The sequence below is a fragment of the Heteronotia binoei genome, unplaced genomic scaffold (assembly GCF_032191835.1).
Source record: "Heteronotia binoei isolate CCM8104 ecotype False Entrance Well unplaced genomic scaffold, APGP_CSIRO_Hbin_v1 ptg001539l, whole genome shotgun sequence".
Taxonomy (NCBI): Eukaryota; Metazoa; Chordata; class Lepidosauria; order Squamata; family Gekkonidae; genus Heteronotia; species Heteronotia binoei.
This window is the reverse complement of record NW_026800309.1, coordinates 2,497-16,832: the sequence shown is the minus strand read 5'-3', so window position 1 is coordinate 16,832 and position 14,336 is coordinate 2,497. Positions and strand designations below refer to the sequence as shown.

Sequence of the window (14,336 nt, the reverse complement as noted above, 5' to 3'; positions counted from 1 at the left end):
AGGGGCCAAACTTGCTTAACTTAAGAGCCATATGGAATAAATGTTAGATGTTTGAGAGCCGCAAGACAGGAAGGAAGGAGGGAGGGGGAGGGAGGGAGAGATGGAAAGAAAGCAACTTTAACTTTAAATGCATTCTCCAAACTGTTGACTGGCTTGGCTTGCAGAAATGATTCTCCAAGCTGGCCGATGGGGCAGTGGGGGCTTTGAGAGCCACACAGTATGTGTGAAAGAGCCACACGGGGCTCCCCAGCTGTAGTTTAGCCAGCCACCCCTGATGTAGACTTTGGCCCAAGTACACAGGCTGCCAAAATGCTTTGTGCACAGAGGAAAGCATCAGGAGACCTGCATTCTGCCCCACAAAGCCAGCCCTGAAATTAAGGAGGGTCTATTTATTTTATTGCTTATTCATTTCTTTGATACCCACTTTTTTCCTTCGTGAGGCTCCAAAGCAACTTACAATATTCTCACATTCATCACTGTATTCTCACAACAACCCTGTGAGGTAGGTGAAGCTGAGGGTCTATGACTGGCCCAAGGTCACCCAGCAGGCTTTTGTGGCAGAGTGGGGATTCGAACCTGGGTCTCCCAGATCCTAGTCTGACTCTAACCCCTACACCACACAGCCTTTCAGAGGCTGCCTGCTGTGTGGCTGCTGTCAGTTGCTCTTGAGAATAGGAACAGTGAGATCCTCGTGTGCACCCAGCCACAATCTTTGCACGCCTAAAGTCACCTTCCTGCATCTCAGCCCTGTCCTCCAAAAATTGCCTCAGATGGCTGGATCTGCCCATTTGCCTCTCTGCCAGGTCTGTAATGGTCAAAGGCAGGAATGCTCTCCAGGATGGGGAAGGGGGCTGTAGGGAGAAGCCGAGGGTCACTAGCCTTGCTGAAAGAGGCAGGGGGGCTTGAGGGCTTAGAAACCTTTCACGCTTCCTTTGGGCTAAATTGATTTTTTTTTCTCCCACTTCTTTCTTTATGCCTTGCTTTTGGGTCCCTTGCCACACTCTGCTAATGTTTGGCCACTGCTGTATTACTTCAGGTATGGTTAAGAATAATGACTTGCTAAAATGATGTGTTACACACTGGCAAATGATTTAGCCTCTCTCTTTTGTGTAACTAAGAGCCCCATGGCGCAGAGTGTTAAAGCTGCAGTACTGCAGTCCTAAGCTCTGCTCACGACCTGAGTTCAATCCCCAGCGGAAGCTGGTTTTTCAGGTAGCCGGCTTGAGGTTGACTCAGCCTTCCATCCTTCCGAGGTCAGTCAAATGAGTCCCCAGCTTGCTGGGGGGGAAGCATAGATGACTGGGGAAGGCAATGGCAAACCACCCCATAAAAAGTCTGCCGTGCTTGCACAGGGGACCTTTCCTTTTCCTTTTTTCTTGTGTGAAGAATGGTTGAATATGTGATTTTATATGATAAAAACGTGATAAAAAAGTGACAGCCAGTTTGGTAGAGTGGTTAAGTGTGCAGACTCTAGTCTGGGAGAACCAGGTTTGATTCCCCGCTCTTCCACTTGCGCCTGCTGGTATGGCCTTGGGTCAGCCAGAGCTCTCTCAGAGCTGTTCCTCTCAAGAGCAATTCTCCCAGAGCTCTGCTGGGAATTATTAGGAAGGGAATTGAAAACAAATCAGCCAGTATCATGATGCCCCTGTATAAATCGATGGTGCGGTCTCATTTGGAGTACTGTGTGCAGTTCTGGTCGCCGCACCTCAAAAAGGATATTATAGCATTGGAGAAAGACCAGAAAAGGGCAACTAGAATGATTAAAGGGCTGGAACACTTTCCCTATGAAGAAAGGTTGAAACGCTTGGGGCTCTTTAGCTTGGAGAAACGTCGACTGCGGGGTGACATGATAGAGGTTTACAAGATAATGCATGGGATGGAGAAAGTAGAGAAAGAAGTCCTTTTCTCCCTTTCTCACAACACAAGAACTCGTGGGCATTCGATGAAATTGCTGAGCAGACAGGTTAAAACGGATAAAAGGAAGTCCTTCTTCACCCAAAGGGTGATTAACATGTGGAATTCACTGCCACAGGAGGTGGTGGCAGCCACAAGCATAGCCACCTTCAAGAGGGGGTTAGATAAAAATATGGAGCAGAGGTCCATCAGTGGCTATTAGCCACAGTGTGTGTGTGTGTGTGTATTGGCCACTTTGTGACACAGAGTGTTGGACTGGATGGACCATTGTCCTGATCTAACATTGCTTCTCTTAAGTTCTTATGTTCTCTTTCAGCCCTACCTCTCCCCCAGGGTGTCTATTCTGGGGAGGGGAAGGGAAAGGAGCCCCTCTGAGATGTTGAGTGAAGGGTGGGGGTAAAAATCAGAATCTCATCTTGTTCTTTCCCCTTATCCTGTAGTCTCAAAGACCATCCAGGAGTTCACTTGCAAATACAATGTAAAAAGTGTATCACAATAACACTGAAAACCAGAACAAAATCAGCAGGAAAATATAACTATAAAACAGAAGTAAAACAGGACGCAGCAGAACCTGACCATCATGGAACTGGCAATCACCAGACCTCAACTTTTAGTCTGCTAAAAAACATTTCCATGACTCTTCATACTGACTCACTGGCCAGTTTCTCTATATTGAGGACTGCTGGCCATTCCATCCTATCATCTGACGAAGTGTGCTTCTAGCACACGAAAACTTCCATTCTGAATAAAACTTTGTTGGTCTTAAAGGTGCCACTTGACTCCTGCTTTGTTCTAACCCTTTGGCAGTTTACCATCTCAGTCTAACTCATTTCCTGTCCCTGGATGAGCTTCCTCTTGTGCAACTCCAAACTGTGCTAAGCCATTTTAGGTATCCATGCATAGTTCATTGGATGCGCATCCTTGTTGTCTTTTGTGGTCTAGAAGAGAGGTGATTATTGCTGTTTCTGTGTTTCCAAATGAAACATTTTAATGAGATTTAGAATAGTGTAATATCAGTATTGCAAAACCAAAAAGAATGAACATATGAACATATGAAGCTGCCTTATACTGAATCAGACTCTTGGTCCATCAAAGTCAGTATTGTCTTCTCAGACTGGCAGCGGCTCTCCAGGGTCTCAAGCTGAGGTTCTTCACACCTATTTGCCTGGACCCTTTTTTGGAGATGCCAGGGATTGAACCTGGGACCTTCTGCTTCCCAAGCAGATGCTCTACCACTGAGCCACAGCCCCATTCATGGCTCTACAAGGTCTCCAGCTGAGGTTCTTCACACCTACTTGCCTGGACCCTTTTTAGCTGGAGATGCCGGGGATTGAACCTGGGACCTTCTGCTTACCAAGCAGATGCTCTGCCACTGAGCCACAGCTCCATTCATGGCTCTCCAGGGTCTCCAGCTGAGGTTTTTCACACCTATTTGCCTGGACCCTTTTTTGGAGATGCCAGGGATTGAACCTGGGACCTTCTGCTTCCCAAGCAGATGCTCTACCACTGAGCCACCGTCCCTCCCCTAAATGCATCTAGAGGGTGAAAAATGCATCTAGAGGGTGAAAGAAACATGGGAACTTAATACATTCTATGTGGCTCTTACGTTAAGCAAGCTTGGCCACTCCTGGTCTAGACAATGGGACAACCAAGTCCCCCTTTCCTCAAGCTGAGAACAGAGATTTGGAGGTGTTAAATATTAGAGAGGCTTCAAGAAGGAAATTCTGGAGAGTTCAGGAACATCTTCTCTGACGTGGTCTGACTGGTCAGCGGGTGGGGGAAAGAGAGGTGGTTAAACTGAGGGGAGCCAGGGGGAAGGGTCTCTTTGGTGCTGAGTCCATCAGAGCAGCCAGAACTCTTAGCTGAGGTTTGGAGGAGAAGGCCATCAACCATGTGCTGGCCTGAAGAGCTGGGGGAGAAGAAGGAAGAAACTCCGTAGCGATTCATAACATCCAAAGCTAAGAAGCCTGGGCAGCTACACTCCAAGTGTCATGCTCTTACCAGAGTGAAGGCAAGTGAGCTGAGTCTTCTCCCTTCTAGTCCTCCAGCTGATAATTCTGGCGCTCGCCTGGAGCTCCTTCCGGCAGCCTCGCTAAGTGGCTGGGGCTGCAGTGGCACAAAAGAGGCCTGTGCCAGCAGTGCAGCTCCCAAGAGAGACAATTTTGTTGCAGCAGGAGAGCCCCTGGAGGCCGGCACTGCGTAAGTAATTGATGAATCCCCACGGACTGCGTCTTTCTAGCTGTGAGCTGGCGGTAAGCCAAAGAGAAGCTCTAGAGAGCAGAAGACCTGGAAAGAGCAGTGTGGAACTGGTGAGGGATTTCAGGTCCAGAACGGTGGCCTGGGGGCTTCCAAAGGGTATGCCTCATTTCTTAGAACCACAAGATCACAGAGTCACAAAGTTGGAAGGCACCACAGAGACCATCTAGTCCACCCCCCTGCTCATTGCAGCCTAGAGAGTCCCTGACAAGTGTTTGCTTCAAGACTGCCTGTGAGGGGGAGACCTCCACCTCCCTCAAGAGCTGATTCTGCTGCTGATGTACTCCGTAAAAAATGAAATCCTCACATCCAGCCAGTATCTTTCCACCCACTTCTCTGTTTCAGCTTGCCTATGTGTACATTCTGCATAATCCGCTGTTGCTTGAACATGAACATATGAAGCTGCCTTATACCGAATCAGACCCTTGGTCCATCAAAGTCAGTCTTGTCTTCTCAGACTGGCAGCAGCTCTCCAGGGTCTCCAGCTGAGGTTTTTCACACCTATTTGCCTGGACCCTTTTTGGAGATGCCAGGGATTGAACCTGGGACCTTCTGCTTCCCAAGCAGATGCTCTACCACTGAGCCACAGCCCCATTCATGGCTCTCCAGGGTCTCAAGCTGAGATTTTTCACACCTATTTGCCTGGACCCTTTTTTGGAGATGCTGGGGATTGAACCTGGGACCTTCTGCTTACCAAGCAGATGCTCTACCACTGAGCCACAGCCCCATTCATGGCTCTCCAGGGTCTCCAGCTGAGGTTTTTCATGTCTACTTGCCTGGACTCTTTTTAGCTGGAGATGACGGGGATTGAACCTGGGACCTTCTGCTTACCAAGCAGATGCTCTACCACTGAGCCACAGTCACATTCATGGCTCTCCAGGGTCTCAAGCTGAGGTTTTTCACACCTATTTGCCTGGACCCTTTTTTGGAGATGCCGGGGATTGAACCTGGGACCTTTTGCTTCCCAAGCAGATGCTCTACCACTGAGCCACAGCCCCATTCATGGCTCTCCAGGGTCTCCAGCTGAGGTTTTTCATGTCTACTTGCCTGGACTCTTTTTAGCTGGAGATGACGGGGATTGAACCTGGGACCTTCTGCTTCCCAAGCAGATGCTCTACCACTGAGCCACAGCCCCATTCATGGCTCTCCAGGGTCTCAAGCTGAGGTTTTTCACACCTATTTGCCTGGACCCTTTTTTGGAGATGCCAGGGATTGAACCTGGGACCTTCTGCTTCCCAAGCAGATGCTCTATCACTGAGCCACCGTCCCTCCCCTTATCTCCTTATCTTATCTCCTGTTCTTCCAGAAACAGGTCTCTTGTCATTTTTGCAAGCATCCAGCCTGAAGAAGAGGCTGGATGTGCTGCTTAAAAAGCTCACACACCATGTAGTGAACATGGGTTGTTCCTAACACAGGCATTGCTCAGCTCTGCTTGAATTGTGTTGTGATAGACATGCATGGCTTTCCTTCTCATCCCGCGAATTGTCCAAAATGCAGTTAAAAGTCATCCCCAGGAGCTCTGGGCAGATCATGTTTCCAACCAAGGAATGTGGGGTGGGAAAGGGAGGGGCAAACAATTGGCTCCACCCACAGGCCAACTTTGGGTCAAGAGCTTGCTCAGTGCCTCTGTTCAGTTGCAAGGTTCCCTCTAAGCTGTGGGGACTTCTGAGCAAAAATTCTGCTTCATGAGCTCCTGGCATTAAAGTGGTGAGCTCCTGCATCAATTAGCTTGCTCTAGGATGATTTTTCCTGAGCTGAGACAAAAATGTGTGAGCCAAAGCCTAAAAAATTGTGAGCTAGCTCACACTAACTAAGCCTAGAGGAAACACTGTTCACTGGTAGACTTTTTGCAGGAAGGAGAGATCTCACACTTCCACAGACCACAGCAACACTGGGCTTAGGGTTGTCAATCTCAAGGTGAGAACATAAGAACATAAGAGAAGCCATGTTAGATCAGGCCAATGGCCCATCCAGTCCAACATTCTGTGTCACACAGCGGCCAAATATATATATATATATATATATATATATACACACACACACACACACACACTGTGGCTAATAGCCACTGATGGACCTCTGCTCCATATTTTTATCTAACCCCTTCTTGAAGGTGGCTATGCTTGTGGACGCCACCACCTCCTGTGGCAGTGAATTCCACATGTTAATCACCCTTTGGGTGAAGAAGTACTTCCTTTTATCCGTTTTAACCTGTCTGCTCAGCAATTTCATCGAATGCCCACGAGTTCTTGTATTGTGAGAAAGGGAGAAAAGTACTTCTTTCTCTACTTTCTCCATCCCATGCATTATCTTGTAAACTTCTATCATGTCACCCCGCAGTCGACGTTTCTCCAAGCTAAAGAGCCCTAAGCGTTTCAACCTTTCTTCATAGGGAAGGTGTTCCAGCCCTTTAATCATTTTAGTTGCCCTTTTCTGAACTTTCTCCAATGCTATAATATCCTTTTTGAGGTGCGGCGACCAGAACTGCACACAGTACTCCAAATGAGACCGCACCATCGATTTATACAGAGGCATTATGATACTGGCTGATTTGTTTTCAATTCCCTTCCTAATAATTCCCAGCATGGCGTTGGCCTTTTTTATTGCAAACGCACACTGTCTTGACATTTTCAGTGAATTATCTACCATGACCCCAAGATCTCTCTCTTGGTCTGTCTCTGCCAGTTCACACCCCATCAACTTGTATTTGTAGCTGGGATTCTTGGCCCCAATGTGCATTACTTTGCACTTGGCCACATTGAACCGCATCTGCCACGTTGACGCCCACTCACCCAGCCTCAACAGATCCCTTTGGAGTTCCTCACAATCCTCTCTGGTTCTCACCACCCTGAACAATTTAGTGTCATCCGCAAATTTGGCCACTTCACTGCTCACTCCCAACTCTAAATCATTTATGAACAAGTTAAAGAGGATGGGACCCAGTACCGAGCCCTGCGGCACCCCACTGCTTACCGTCCTCCACTGCGAAGACTGCCCATTTATACTCACTCTCTGCTTCCTATTACTCAGCCAGTTTTTGATCCACAAGAGGACCTGTCCTTTTACTCCATGACTCTCAAGCTTTCTAAGGAGCCTTTGATGAGGAACTTTATCAAAAGCTTTCTGGAAGTCAAGGTAAACAACATCTATCGGGTCTCCTTTGTCCACATGTTTGTTCACCCCCTCAAAGAAATGTAACAGGTTAGTGAGGCAAGATCTTCCCTTGCAGAACCCATGCTGAGTCTTCCTCAATAACCCGTGTTCATCAATGTGCCTACTCATTCTGTCCTTGATAATGGTTTCTACCAACTTTCCCGGTATTGAAGTCAGACTGACTGGCCTGTAATTTCCCGGATCTCCTCTGGAACCCTTTTTAAAGATGGGGGTGACATTTGCTACCTTCCAGTCCTCAGGAACGGAGGCAGATTTCAATGAAAGATTACAGATTTTTGTTAGAAGATCCACAAGTTCAACTTTGAGTTCTTTCAGAACTCTCGGATGTATGCCATCCGGACCCGGTGACTTATTAGTTTTTAATTTGTCTATCAGTTGTAGGACCTCCTCTTTTGTCACCTCAATCTGACTCAGGTCTTTCAACACCCCTTCCAATATTAGTGGTTCTGGGGCGGGCAAACACTTCTCATCTTCCACGGTGAAGACGGAGGCAAAAAATGCGTTCAGCTTCTCAGCCATTTCCCCATCCTCCTTCAGTAATCCTTTTACCCCATGGTCATCCAAGGGCCCCACTGCTTCCCTGGCTGGTTTCCTACTTCTAATATATTTGAAGAAATTTTTATTGTTGGTCTTTATGTTTTTTGCAATATGCTCCTCATAGTCCCTTTTTGCCTGCCTGATCACAGTCTTGCATTTGATTTGCCACTGCCTGTGTTCCCTTTTATTAATCTCACTTGGACTGGTTTTGAGATGGCCCAGCCATCTCAAGGAATGACCACTGATCTCCACACTGGAGAGCGTTGGACTGGAGGGGCCACTGGCCTGATCCAACAGGGCTTCTCTTATGTTCTTATGTGACACAGAGTGTTGGACTGGAGGGGCCACTGGCCTGATCCAACAGGGCTTCTCTTATGTTCTTATGTGACACAGAGTGTTGGACTGGAGGGGCCATTGGCCTGATCCAACAGGGCTTCTCTTATGTTCTTATGTGACACAGAGTGTTGGACTGGAGGGGCCATTGGCCTGATCCAACAGGGCTTCTCTTATGTTCTTATGTGACACAGAGTGTTGGACTGGAGGGGCCACTGGCCTGATCCAACAGGGCTTCTCTTATGTTCTTATGTGACACAGAGTGTTGGACTGGAGGGGCCACTGGCCTGATCCAACAGGGCTTCTCTTATGTTCTTATGTGACACAGAGTGTTGGACTGGAGGGGCCATTGGCCTGATCCAACAGGGCTTCACTTATGTGACACAGAGTGTTGGACTGGATGGGCCACTGGCCTGATCCAACAGGGCTTCTCTTATGTTCTTATGTGACACAGAGTGTGGGACTGGAGGGGCCACTGGCCTGATCCAACAGGGCTTCTCTTAAGTTCTTATGTGACACAGAGTGTTGGACTGGAGGGGCCATTGGCCTGATCCAACAGGGCTTCTCTTATGTTCTTATGTGACACAGAGTGTTGGACTGGAGGGGCCATTGGCCTGATCCAACAGGGCTTCTTATGTTCTTATGTGACACAGAGTGTTGGACTGGAGGGGCCATTGGCCTGATCCAACAGGGCTTCTCTTATGTTCTTATGTGACACAGAGTGTTGGACTGGAGGGGCCACTGGCCTGATCCAACAGGGCTTCTCTTATGTTCTTATGTGACACAGAATGTTGGACTGGAGGGGCCACTGGCCTGATCCAACATGGCTTCTCTTATTTTCTTATTTGACACAGAATGTTGGACTGGAGGGGCCACTGGCCTGATCCAACAGGGCTTCTCTTATTTTCTTATGTGACACAGAATGTTGGACTGGAGGGGCCACTGGCCTGATCCAACAAGGCTTCTCTTATGTTCTTATGTGACACAGAGTGTTGGACTGGAGGGGCCACTGGCCTGATCCAACAGGGCTTCTCTTATGTTCTTATGTGACACAGAGTGTTGGACTGGAGGGGCCATTGGCCTGATCCAACAAGACTTCTCTTATGTTCTTATGTGACACAGAGTGTTGGACTGGAGGGGCCACTGGCCTGATCCAACAAGGCTTCTCTTATGTTCTTATGTGACACAGAGTGTTGGACTCGAGGGGCCATTGGCCTGATCCAACAGGGCTTCTCTTATGTTCTTATGTGACACAGAGTGTTGGACTGGAGAGGCCATTGGCCTGATCCAACATGGCTTCTCTTATCTTCTTATGTGACACAGAGTGTTGCACTGGATGGGCCAAGTGGAGGAGGGGGGAATCAAACCCGGTTCTCCCAGATAAGAGAGCTCTGGCTGACCCAAGGCCATTCCAGCAGCTCCAAGTGGAGGAGTGGGGAATCAAACCTGGTTCTCCCACATAAGAGAGCTCTGGCTGACCCAAGGCCATTCCAGCAGCTGCAAGCGGCGGAGTGGGGAATCAAACCCAGTTCTCCCAGATAAGAGAGCTATGACTGACCCAAGGCCATTCCAGCAGCTGCAAGTGGAGGAGTGGGGAATCAAACCCGGTTCTCCCACATAAGAGAGCTCTGGCTCTTTTTTGTAAGCTCTTGGAGGACTGGCTACATCAGAGGAGTGTGGCCTATGGAGTTCCTGCTTCAAAAAAAGGCCCTGATAGGAGCTGTGGTGTTGATGCTGCTCCCTGCCTCACCTTCATGGGGGGATGGGCTTCAAGAGAGGTGGGAAGCAGTTCCAGGAGCAGCTGCCCCCCCACACAGGCAGAGCCACGCCTCTTCACCTCCTGGCTGCCCTCTCACAGTGGCCAACTCAGTGGCTCCGTCATTCCTTCGCCTTTGGCCTTGCACTGTGGGGAAGCAGGGAAGATCCTGGCTGCTAGCTGGATACGGCTGGGCTGCATATGTTTTCCTCTCTGCACACTGGTCCTTCTCATAAGAAAATAAGAGAAGCCATGTCGGGTCAGGCCGATGGCCCCTCCAGTCCTGCACCCAGGTGCCATCAGGAGGTCCATCAGTGGGGTGAGAACTCCAGAAGCCTCCCATTGTGGCCCCCTGATCCAACACAGTTTCTCTTATGTCCATATGTTTTTGTCACAGGGCTCCCTGCTCATTTCCATGGGGGTTGTGCATGAGAACATAAGAACCTAAGAGAAGCCATGTTGGATCTGGCCAATGGCCCATCCATTCCAACACTCTGTGTCACACAGTGGCCAAAAAACCAGGGGCCATCAGGAGGTCCACTAGTGAGGCCAGAACTCCAAAACCCTCCCATTGTTGCCCCCCAAGCACCAAGAAGATAGAGCATCACTGCTCCAGACATAAGAACATATGAGAAGCCATGTTGGGTCAGGCCAATGGCCCCTCCAGTCCCACACTCTGTGTCACACAGTGGCCAAAACCCAGGGGCCATCAGGAGGTCCACAAGTGGGGCCAGGACACTAGAAGCCCTCCCACTGAGCCCCCCAAGCACCAAGAATACAGAGCATCACTGCCCCAGACATAAGAACGTAAGAGAAGCCATGTAGGATCTGGCCAGTGGCCCATCTATTCGAACACTCTGTCACACAGCGGCCAAAAAACCAGGGAGCATCAGGAGGTCCACTGTGGGGCTAGGACACTAGAAGCCTTTCCACTGTTGTGCCCCAAGCACTCAGAATACAGAGCATCAGTTGCCCCAGACAGACAGTTCCATCTGTACCTTGTGACTAATAGCCACTGATGGACCTCTGCTCCATATGCTTATCCAATCCCCTCTTGAAGCTGGCTATGCTTGTAGCTGCCACCACCTCCTGCAGCAGTGAATTCCACATGTTAATCACCCTTTGGGTGAAGAAGGACTTCCTTCTATCCATTCTTACCTGTCTGCTCAGCAATTTCATTGAATGCCCACGTAGGGTTGCCAAGTCCAGTTCAAGAAATATCTGGGGACTTTGGGGGTGGAGCCAGGAGACATTAGGGGTGGAGCCAAGATCAAAGCTGTGACAAGCATAATTGAACTCCAAAGGGAGTTCTGGCCATCACATTTAAAGGGACAGCATACCTTTTCAATTCCTTCCTTCCTTAGGAAATTATGAAGGATAGGGGCACCTTCTTTTGGGGCTCATAGAATTGGACCCCCTGGTCCAATCTTTTTGAAACTTGGAGGGTATTTTAAGGAGAAGCATTAGATGCTATACTGAAAATTTGGTGCCTCTACCCCAAAACACAGTCCTCCCAGAGCCCCAGATACCCACAGATCAATTCTCCATGATTTTCTATGGGAATAAATCTCCATAGGGAATAACAGAGTTCCCAGCAGACATTTCCCTCCCCTCCCCACGCTTTCCAACGATCCTGAAGTGGGGGGAGGGCCTCCAAACTGGGGGATCCCCTGCCCCCACCTGGGGATTGGCAACCCTATGCCCACGAGTTCTTGCATTGTGAGAAAGGTCCAGGGTTGGTTATTAGATCCAGTGCTGGATTAAGCCTTGTGGAGGTCCCTGGGCAGTCGAAATCTCAGGGGCCCCCTCGCAAATTATCTCAGTTGGAGAGCCCGCCCCGTGGCCCCTGCTGCACCCTGCAGGCCCCTCCTCCAAAGCCCCTTGGACAAAGCTGCGGGGGAGAGGCAGAGAGAGGCAAACTTGGCGACGACACCAGCAGCAGCCGCACCAGGCAAGTCGGGCAGAGAGCAGCTGAGTGGCTGGGTGTGTGTGCAGGCAGGGAGGGCTGCAAGCAGGGGGGAAACTGGGGAGGGGGAAGCTAGCTGGAGCCCTTAAAGGCATGGAGGCCTGTAGGCCAGTGCCTTCTTGGCCTAATTGTTACTCCGGCCCTGATTACCTGCTGCCCAATCTAGATAAGGTACAAAAGGAGAAATCCCTGTGCAGCACAACAACCAACTGTGAATGTCACTAAGAGTGTAGACGCTGGTCAATTTCAGTAGAGGAAAAACTTCGGCGAGAACTTTCCAATGTAAATAATTGTACTGGTGTCCCCGTTGACGTGAAGCCAAAACCGGGCTCCGATACGTCTGAGGCTTTTTCTCTCTGGTGACTGATGCGCTGTGAGGACTACTTTGCAAGACTGCTTTCGGAAACTTTGCACTTTATGTCCAAACATTGATTAAGGGCTATAGTATGAATGCTTTACCACCACTTACATAGCGGCTTTCTTTACAAGTGAATTTTGTGATTGCTTAATGATTTCTGTACCTTTAATGAGCATTGATAAAATATGATGTTTACTTGAATGTAAAAGAGCAGTTTTTGTGCCACACAGGGATTTCTCCTTTTGTACCATATCCTCTATTTTGTATCCTCTATTGTTTTTCAATCCAGACAAGGAGCATCCCACCGAGAGCTGAACTTTCACGCTAGATGCAGATTAAGCCCACACCAAGAAGTGTTTCAGAATGCAGCGTGTTGGCCGGATCCTCCTGTACTTCAGAGGCCAATCAGAGCCTGCCTCCAGGAAACCTCTGGGCCACTGCAGGCCTTGTTTTCCTTTGCAGCTCCTCCCTCCACCCAGACGGGGAGGGGGCTGGTTCCCAGTGGAGGGGCACTTCTGTGGATGGCCCTGGGATGATCTGGCAGTGTGCCTTGGGCCAGCAAAGCCTTGGGAACGTGGGGAGACACCCCACAAAGGGGCAAGCAGCCTGCATTTAAGCTGTGAAGCCAAGTCGTCAGACGAGGTGCAGGCGGGGCAGCACCAATGCTCTCTGAGCCAGGATAGCCACCTCTTTGCCCGTACTTGCGCTGTACAGGTGAGTGGATTGGGGCCGGGAAAAAGGGCGGGGGGGGGGGGCGGATCTGGACACTCAGCAGATGGCTCCCAGGGGCCATTCTCCATTCCCCCAAATATATTTGTCCTCCATTCATTTATTCTAGGAGGGAAGGTGGCATGGGGTGGTCTGATCTCACCCAGTCACAGAAGCTAAGCAGAATCGGTCCTTGGAAGGGAGACCACCAAGGAAGGCTCTGCAGAGGAAGGCCATGGCCAGCCATCTCTGCTTCTCACTTGCCTTGAAAGGCCCTTGCTGGGGGGGGGGGGGGGCGCAAGTCAGCTGCGCTTTACACAACACAATTTAGTCTAATCCTTTTCAGGCTGCATGCCAACCGCCAGCACAAGATCCAGAAGCAACGAGTCTCAGAGGCTGCATACAATTTGATGTTCTGTCTTTATTTATCCATTTATTCACTTTTGTTTATCATCCGCCTTTCTCGTTGAACTTCAAGGCAGATGCAAGCTAAATAACAACACAGCCGCTCACAAAATCAGAGGACGTTGCATGAAAACACAGCGTAATTCAGACAGAGAGAGCAGGAATTACAAGCCCGTAAAGCAGCGCTGTGCGATTTTTATTTTACGAACATTAAACAATGTAATCAAGATGGCCTACAGAATTAGAGAACAGTGTGGAGCACAGACGGCAAAATTCCACAGATGTTAGCTATAGATTTATCCCCTGTAGAAAATGCCCTCCCAAATAATTTTGGTTTACCAGTTCTGTAGAACACAGGCCTCCCGCATCCAAGCAGCTGCTGCTTTTACCGAGTTGAAGGGCGACACCTTCAGGAGCCTTTGGTCAGACGAGCAGCAAGGCTGCTGCAGTGGAGAATAATCCGAGTGCAGCAGGTATCCCGGTTCTAGTCCACGGAGGGCTTTGCAGGTGGAAACCCGCAACTTGAATTGAACCTCGTAGCTGCCCGCTAGCCGATGGAGCTAAAGCAGAATATGCACACTTGGCACAGCTTCTGCATTCTGTGCCAGCTGGAGTTTTCAAAGGCAGACCCATGTAGGGGGCATGACAGCGGTGACAGTCATTTAAGTAGCCTTGAATGTATCGCTGCTCCGTTTTAAGGGACAACCCAAAGTTTCAGGACAGAGCAAACGATTCCTCTTCATTCTCTCTGCACTTTCTAGAACCCGTTTGGTGTAGTGGTTAAGTGAGCAGACTCTTCTCTGGGAGAACCAGGTTTGATTCCCCACTCCTCCACTTGCAGCTGCTGGAAGGGCCATGGGTCAGCCAGAGCTCTCTTATCTGGGAGAACCGGGTTTGATTCCCCACTCCTCCACTTGCACCTGCTGGAA

General features: G+C 49.4%; 2 non-coding genes across 2 annotated transcripts; both read right to left on the bottom strand.

Annotated features, from left to right (window-relative positions):
• Positions 1-3,092: 3,092 nt before the first annotated feature.
• TRNAP-GGG (transfer RNA proline (anticodon GGG)) lies at positions 3,093-3,164 on the bottom strand. Its single transcript has one exon. It is a non-coding gene; the product is annotated as a tRNA-Pro (tRNA).
• A 1,527-nt stretch (positions 3,165-4,691) lies between these two features.
• On the bottom strand, positions 4,692-4,763 carry TRNAP-GGG (transfer RNA proline (anticodon GGG)). The gene has a single exon. It is a non-coding gene; the product is annotated as a tRNA-Pro (tRNA).
• Between the last annotated feature and the right edge of the window lie 9,573 nt (positions 4,764-14,336).